The sequence below is a fragment of the Falco peregrinus genome, chromosome Z (genome assembly GCF_023634155.1).
Source record: "Falco peregrinus isolate bFalPer1 chromosome Z, bFalPer1.pri, whole genome shotgun sequence".
NCBI lineage: Eukaryota > Metazoa > Chordata > Aves > Falconiformes > Falconidae > Falco > Falco peregrinus.
The window spans coordinates 77,435,436-77,444,115 of record NC_073739.1 but is presented as its reverse complement, the minus strand read 5'-3'; the positions used below and the strand labels follow the sequence as shown (position 1 = coordinate 77,444,115).

At 36.3% G+C, this 8,680-nt stretch overlaps 1 long non-coding RNA gene across 1 annotated transcript; it reads left to right on the top strand.

Annotated features, from left to right (window-relative positions):
• Positions 1-837: 837 nt before the first annotated feature.
• LOC114011795 (uncharacterized) lies at positions 838-8,408 on the top strand. Its single transcript, XR_003553886.2, has 3 exons — positions 838-3,323; positions 4,072-4,281; positions 5,400-8,408. It is a non-coding gene; the product is annotated as an uncharacterized LOC114011795 (long non-coding RNA).
• The last annotated feature ends 272 nt before the right edge of the window (positions 8,409-8,680 follow it).

The following is an 8,680-nucleotide window of genomic DNA, read 5'->3' as shown; positions in this document are numbered from 1 at the left end:
CTGAGTTAGGGCCAGATTCAGCATATTCCCATTTTGAAGACCAATAAACTAAGGCACAGAATTATTAGGCACCTAGCCATGGCACAAGAATGAACTGTCTAGACAGGCCCTTTGAAACATTTGGGTGTCAAATCTGGAGTTTCAAGTATTAAAACCACCATCATTGTTACCGAACTGATGTGTGCGAAGGTGAAATAATTCACTTTGTGGCAGGAAAAAAAACGTGACAATAAACCTGGGTTTACTTTGTTGATTCTACCAAAAATTTTTGGTCCCAATGAACTTGGTTACTTGTCTGGTACTTTAGACTCCCAGTATGAAGCTGGATAAAAAATGGACCTCCATACCTATTTGCTGAAGACAGGCTCCTCAAGACAAAATGAACAGAATGCCATTTATATGCATGTGCACGTACATATATACAGATGTATTCTTATGGTCACAGAGAGGACTGGAATGTATGAATTTACATGCTTGAGTTAGTTCAGCAAATTGTGCTCCACTCATGCTTGCCCAGGTGTGCAGCCTGCAGATTAGGAGTCCACCATGTGATTGGAACACGGTAGGGTCTTGTGCGTAAAACTTCTGCAGCCACCCATCAGCTACAGTGGAGAGTCAGTTCTTTGCATCCTCTGCCTAACACCTCTGTGGACCCTAAAATGTGAAAAAGTTGTTTGGTTTAGTTTTGGGTTTTGTGGGTTTTGGGTTTAGTTTTGGGTTTTGTGGGGTTTGGGTTTAGTTTTGGGTTTTGTGGGTTTTGGTTGGTTTTTTTTTTTGTTGGTTTGTTTTTTTTTTTTATTCTGTATATTTACAGCACAATGAGAGGCAGAGGGGTTCTGAACACTGGGAACTACTGCATATTTTAAACAAAAAAAAAAATGATTGAAATAGACTGAAGATTGAACCTGGGTATCAGTATAACAGGGTACATCACAGTTTGGTCATTGTTACCTCTGAAACTTTCCTTTTAAACCTAGAAGTCAAAAACTGGAGAATCATAAATAAACCAGCTTAAAACTTCTAGGTTAAAGCCCCCATACCACCTTAATTCTCATCTCTAATGACAGTAGTGAACAAAACATATCTAATTAGCATTGAGATATTTTAAATCGGTAAAAAATGAAATTGACTTTGAAGTGTGATGTTAGATGATTTATTTTGTTTTCTTTTTCCCATGGTCTACAGATTTTCCATGTCTATGTAAACTAACTCTTCTAAAAACTGACTTTCTACTTTAAGAGCCTTGTGGTGAACCAGATGTTGTACCTGTTGCACTATTATCATTAACGTTGCACCTACTGAGCATAATCTGCTCATTGACATATTCTTCCCAATGATTCTTCTGCTGCTTCTTCTCTCCCTCTTCACTAGGAATATGTTTTCTGGGCTACAGCCTCTGCCTGAATATTTGCTGGGAATACTGGTCCAAATTATTTCCACTTGTCTTCATTAGACTACTGAAAGCTCCGAGTTAGGAGTACTTACTCTGTAGAGTCAGCTGAGAGGATGACAGGTAGCCTTGCAAGTGCTGAAGATTTTAAGTGGCCATCATTGTCTTATTACGAATATGCTTGTAACCAAACTTTCTGTGAGGAGATATATAACCTTATATGTAACGAAGACAGGTGATTGCAATGAGACAAAAAATACGCCGTCACATCAGCTGAGTGGAATTGGAGTAAATTAACTTTACTCACATGAGAATGCAGACTAATGCATTTTGGGGTTTAGTTTCTTTTGCACTTCTTTTTTGCCTTCCACATCATTATTAACAAATACTGATGTGCTTGATCATTAAGGCAATCATTATTTACTAAAATTCTCAAAAACAAAACAAAACAAAAAAAAAAAAAAAAAGGTGGGGGAGGGAGGAAACAGTTTTTCTCTGTTACCTTGGGTTGAATGAAATCAGAAATACAATTTCTGCAGACTTCTGAAAAGCAGGAAAATAGGCTTCAACGATTGTTCTGCCCTTTGTATTGCAGTTTATTTGAGTGCAAAAATGCAGGCAAGATTGTAGAGACAATCTGTAAAAAAACCCGCCCAGGATTATACTAAGACTTACTATTAAGAAAAATTATAAAAAACCAAAAAAACAAAAAAACCCAAAAAACCAAATAATCCCTCCCACTGTCACCACTTTATTGAGAATCAGAATAGTAATCTCTGAAGAATAAAAGCTTTTCAGTTCACTGTTAAATAAAATATGCAATGCCAAAACTCATTATACACATTTTTTTTCAACCAAGTTATAACACTTGTGTTATACAAACAAGAAAATTTGTAAGGAGGAGGTTTCAGTCAATACAATCAATATCCATAAGAAAAATTTACTTTAGCCATATATTTTATTTGGAATTCATATGGAATAATCTATTTCTTTTCACACAGATGCACAACAAACATCATAAATATGACAATCCTGTCACTTTTCTGGCTTGTAGAGCCCTTGGAAAGAAAAGGAAATTTTGATTCATCGCACACCAAAAAATACATCAGGTCATTTTCCATTTCTTCCTCTTTCAGAACTCAGATGTCGGCACTACTTACAAATGGCCAAAATAAATCTCAAAAGTTTCCCCATAAACAGAAGTCTCAGTTTCTACTACCTGCTTGAGTTCATTGATTAAGCTGTTTTATAAGATAATAAAATAAAATAAAGCCCCCCACAAACAGAAAACATCATTTGCCCTAAGGCATTCTAGTGCTTCACTCTTCTGCAGAAGTCCGTAAGTCATAACTAGAAGTGCATAAAAGGTGCTGGGCTCAGGCTACACTAGGATAAGCAAAGCCTGGCTGGGGTGAGCAGAGGAGGGTGTATGTGGCTCCATCCAAGACAGATCTGGCTCAGACTGCATTAGGCAGACACAGGAGTACCTTGCAGACCATGGGATACACTAACTGGAAAACTTAGGTATCATAACTCCCATTGCACGTGCATTCAAGTCTGAGCTGCAAGAAAACGTATCTCCTTTCCTCATGTGGGAAGTAACAGTAGAAAACTGTTGTTTGTTTATATGGATTTATGTGGAATATAAATGGATTGTATCACCAGAGCAGGCAGCCTATCTATCCTTTGACCCTCTGGTGGATCCAGCTTCTGACATGAATACAACCAGCTGAAAGCCGACAAGTTATATTCATAAGTCTTTCGGGAAAGTATCTGTATCTGTAGTGACAGCTGAGTTGGATGAAAAGAACAACATTCTCTTATCAGTTATGTCAAGAGCAAGAAGAGGTCCCCACTGAAACAGACTGCATGGATAGTGGCAGTGTCTACAGCACAGTCTACGCCCAACCATCCTGCTCAAGGCTGTGTACCGGTAGGTATCTCAGGATGGATGTTGAAACTCAGGATCTCAGCTAAGGCTCCTGGCAATGTTTTGGCTTAAAATATCTTTATTATAGGCACAATATGATCAATGTCTAGGATTTTCTGATTTCTTATGCAAATCATTTTTGGGGTTTTCTTTTTTGTTTGTTTGTTTTTGTTTTGTTTTGTTTTTTTAATATCTTATCTTTTACACTTTGGTCTTTAAATAGTATATAATGTCCCACAAGCATGAATATAAGGCAAATACCATATTGATCTCCAAATGTGACTGAAGATCTGCTTATAAATCAAAATACAAATACATACCTCCTTCTCTGAAGTATGAAAGCTCACATGGACAAACTACTAAAAATCATGAAGCTAAAATTAAGCCCATTTATAGGTAGAGAGTAGATCAGAACCACTTTGCAAAAATAATTTCCTAACTTATCACCAAAAAACATTCAGATATTGAAATTAAACTTTTTAACATAAACCAGTATGCTTACATTAATTTTAATTCAAGAAAATTATGTAACTATGTGTAGTATATATATGTTAGATTTAACTTTCATATATACAGTAGAATTAGAAAGTAAATGTTTTTTTGAACTGGAAAAACATCTAGAGTTTGATTTTTTTAGTTTTTTGTCTAAGATAAAAAAATGTATGCTCACAGTAATATATCTATTTAACCACTTTGCAGTAGTTAAACATGAAATAAAATTAATAAAGTCTTTTCTATTTCACCTCACCAGAAATTGTAGGGTCTCACAAGTGTTTACAGCAGGAGAGTGTTTCCTACCCAGTGCCAGAAGTGCTGTACAGAGAAACCTGGCAACTTTTCCAAGGTCATTCATGAAATGCAAACACTTTGTTTTCTCATTATCTATTATGACTTTTGAATTGCTGTGAAGGAACAAGGAAGGAGATAGCCCAAGACAAATGATTTTTCTTATTTGCAAAAGGTGTGTGCATATGTTTGTACTTTTATTATCACATAAACCAGTATAATCAATAAGCTTAAGTATGTATTAGAGCCTAAGACTTCTGCTTACTGAAAACTTTGGTATTCTATATTTCATCATGATAACTGATGGCCTGAAATCAGAATAGCACAGAACTTATATTTTGCCTTTGTATTAGTTAAACTCTTTTACCACATTAACTATATTGTAATATTTGGCTAAAAAGGAATTCTGGGCCAGGGATATAAGAATAGGAAAAGAAAGATGTTTTTTTCTTGTTTTTCTAACCTCTTTGGCAAGGTTTTAACTTGTACCATGCTTTACATTTTTAACACTACTACACTTCCAACCAACAAGATGGCCACTAAGTATTTCTGATGTTCTTGCTGCTCTTTTTGTATTTGCATAGAAACCTTGCCTTGATGGATACATTTGCCGTTCTCAGGGTATAAACACAGTCAAACCCCTGCAGATTATCAGATAACCAAGCATCAGCTGAGATTCAGTTGTGTTCAGTGTGCACATTATGAGTCTGTAACAGATGAATCATAATGAAAGTTATCTTAAAGCCCTTTCATTATCTCACTTTCGCTAAGGACTTACATAAGTGTAGATACAGTGTGTGTTAACTTATTCAACTTTGGTAACTTGATTATTGGTCTGTCTCTACAAATGTATCTGTCCTTCTTATATACACCATGCTTACAGGCAAAACTGCTTCAAGTATGGAAAAGCATATCATTGACTGATATAGGCTTACAATATCTCTATACCTGAAAATTTACTCAGGTCATAAGCAGGTTGTGTATTTACCCTGTTTGAAATAGAGATTGACTGTAGTGGCACAGGTCTAAACAAGGAGTAAGTCTCAATGCTTTTTTTTTTACCTGCCACTGTGCTAGGAAGCTGCCTGAAAGGCTCACAAGCCTCTTGGCTATCCAAATCTGAAATGATAGGGGAACCAGGTAGAGGTAAAGATATAATTTTTTAAAGTAATTTTGGCAATTAAAGAAGTTAAGGTTGCACAACAATGTGATAGATAAATTATCCAAGTCCCTTTTGAAATTAACATTTAAACTGCATTTTTAGATACTTCTTTACATGTGACTTTATTCCAGGAGTCTTGCAGACCTGAAAGAGGTGTGAGCTACAGTCTTTCCGTTAATGTGAGTTACTGACAGTTCTAATATTTACTGACCAAAGTGATTCATCATCATACAATCAGTAATCACGGTATTTTGGGATCTTCAGAAATTTCCGCTGCCTTGAGAAGCCGTGTCAGGGCCCCCAGAATAAGGACACAAAAGAAACAGCTGGTTTTGACTGAACATGGGAAATCACATGGCTGTTGTTGATAACATCCTGCAAATACACACATAAACCTCATCTTTTTAAGAGAATGACACACAGAAGAAGACTTGATACTTTTATAAGAGCACCTTTCTCTATAATTCTGAAGACTGCAGTATCAGTGGCAAAACACCACAAGGAAAGGCAAAGGGATCATTTTGTCTCTGGAACCTTAGTGGATGATTCTGCAACATGGAAGGAAGGAACAAAGAGGATGTGCCAAACATAAGAAAAGAAAACCAACCCAACTAACCAAACAAATCCTCTTAAGGTAAAATAGGAAGGAAAGTTAAGGCAAAAGTTTTGAGGAGACCGAGAAAAAAGGCAGGAAAGCTTCAGACCAACTTCTCACACCAGAATTTTCAACAGTATGCCTCAACTGCTTATGCAAGTTTTGTCTGTCTCCCTGCTGAATTTAAAAGGAGCTGAAAGAGTCTAATTCAGCCTTAGATATTTAGCCTATAACTAAATTCAGGCAGATTTCTTATGGACAGTGATAGCTTACTACTGTTTTAATGACAGAGATGCCCTTTTTTGTGAAGCAGGAAAAAAAAAAAAAGTGTTCTTCCAGTTTGAAGGCTCATTATTCCCTGTTTCTGCTGGGACATTCATGTGTGCATCAGAACAGTGCTCCAATAGCCATATCTGGAAAGGAATATGTTTTAAGCATGGCCCATTGCAGTTCATGGACTGGCATGAAGGCTTTGTCCACCTTGTCCTACCCAGCCACATCCTTTCTGTCTTCTGTCAGAATTTTGTCTGATGACTTTCAACTCCCAAGTAAGTTTGACCTCATGTACACTTATGAATGAAATACTGGGCCGATATTATCTGCTTAGCATAGTTGACATAATTGGAACTATGTTGATTTATACCAGAAATGGGGCCATTAAATCTGTGAGAAATGTTAGGGAGGCAAAGGAATGATAAAATAGCTAAAAGAAGTTACCTGGCTTTTAAAAGTGAAAGGTGTCTCTCTATTATTACTCTTCTTAAGTTATTAAATTGAAATTGATATTTCATGTAGAAAGATCTTAACAAGTCAAAAAGATGTGTATTTGCCTTTACCTGAACTCTGCACCAACATTTCGTAAGGGAAACAACCTTGCTTTATTTTATGGCATTTGTTCTTCTTGAGATCTGTATGTTACCCAGCAATATTCAGTGAGGCCTAAAGATACTGCAGACGTGGTGTGACAATCTTTTTATTTTTTTAGCTAGCTACCGTCACCTTTTCAGCAAATTAGTGCCTTGGAATTTAACCTTCGTCTTTAATCCATCTGAGGCTTTTTCTCATAACTCACTTCTGGAGGAACATTAGCGGATGCGAGTTTTCTCCCAGAGAGGGATATGCCATCCTTCTATTTTAAATCAAAAACTGTTTTTGCAAATTAGCCAAAGGAGACAGGCTTTAAGTGTCCTGCAAAAATCCTTCAGCACAGTATCTGGATCTTTTGCTCTGCTTACTTTAAATTAGGTAGGTAGAAGTGGACTTAAATTGAAAGGAAATAGCAAAAGGAACAGAATACTTATGTGTTTCAGACCTTTCACTTTCAACAGAGCTTGACAACTGGCATAGCCCACACTTCACTGAAATAATTATTTTGACTTTACAACAAAGTGATCTGGATATAGATAGGAGCAAAATGAATTGACCAACGCAATGTCCAGAATGGTCTAACCAACTTTTGGCAATAATGAGCAGTTACTCCACTACATGTGGGAGTACATACTGTCATCTTTCTATCATACTCCATGGAATTGAAACTTGCAATTTCTGGTTGTACATCTAGATTAAGCATATACAGACTAAGTTTATGGCCTGTTTTCTATGTCTCAAACTTCTTCCTGCAAAAACAAAAAGTAGTGTAACTATGTGTAAGGAAAAATAAGAGTTACAGACAAGGCTGGCCTGCCCACAATTAGAAGCTGAGTGTGACAGACTAGGATGTCAGCACCATGTTTGGAATGTTTTCAGGTCCTTGTCTACAAGTCACCATTGCTAAACTGTCATTGCCAAGTAAGGATCTTTCATTGCTATCACCAAGAAAGTGAATCTGGTATAAGTCTACTTTTAGAAGAGCTGGAGAAGCTACAAAAATGGGAGCTGAGGATGGTAAGATGGCTGGTAAGACTTTTCAGATAAGGACATAGGAAACCATATGGGAATCTTCAGGCTAAAGAGTAGGCAGATGGCAGGACACATGTTCTTTACCATTCATGTATAATCATGAAGATCATTCCCCACATCAAAAATAATAAAGTGCACACAGTGAAATAACCAGGCATCACAATTTTCTCATACAAGATATTTTATAGTGAAAGTAATTGTGGGAATATCATGGTATATCAAAAATTGTAAATTATAAATCAGAAGTAGATTGGACGAGCTCATGCATGCTAAGTCCCATCACTGACTATGGTCTCATGCAACTCGAGGTTCATGAGGGCTCTACACATTGATAATGGGAAACTACAAGGGCATAAAAAAAGGCAGATCAGTCTGTATGTCTTTTCTGCTTGTATTCTTGCCTCAAGCATCTTATTTCTGGAGGGAAAGTTCAGCCAGTTGTTTGGAAGCGGCACACACAGTACAGCTGATAGCACACTTTCTTTTTCTCTACTTGCACTGTTAATTAAATAGAGGACCTTAGTCTGAAAGACAATCAGATAAGCTGATCAATATGACACTTTAAGCCAAGCCAAAAATATCTGAAAGAAAATATAATAAAGGTAAAAAGTAAAAAGTATAATAAAAAGTCACGGCTAACAGGAGATATATGGAAATATAGTGAAAAAAATCATGAAATTTGATTGTTTAGTCCTGTTGATTACAATTTAGTGAATATCAACTATATGCTGTTGTGCATAAATTATTTCTTTCATTTCTACATAAAAATAAAAACTTTATTACTTGTAGTAACTATGTTGCACTTACTTAAAAAAACCCCAAAACTGCCTCTTTTTTTTTTTTTTTTTTCCCTATTTAAATACCATCTTGAATGTGAAATGAAGGCTTTTACTTGAAAGTCATGTATCTCTTGAGGCT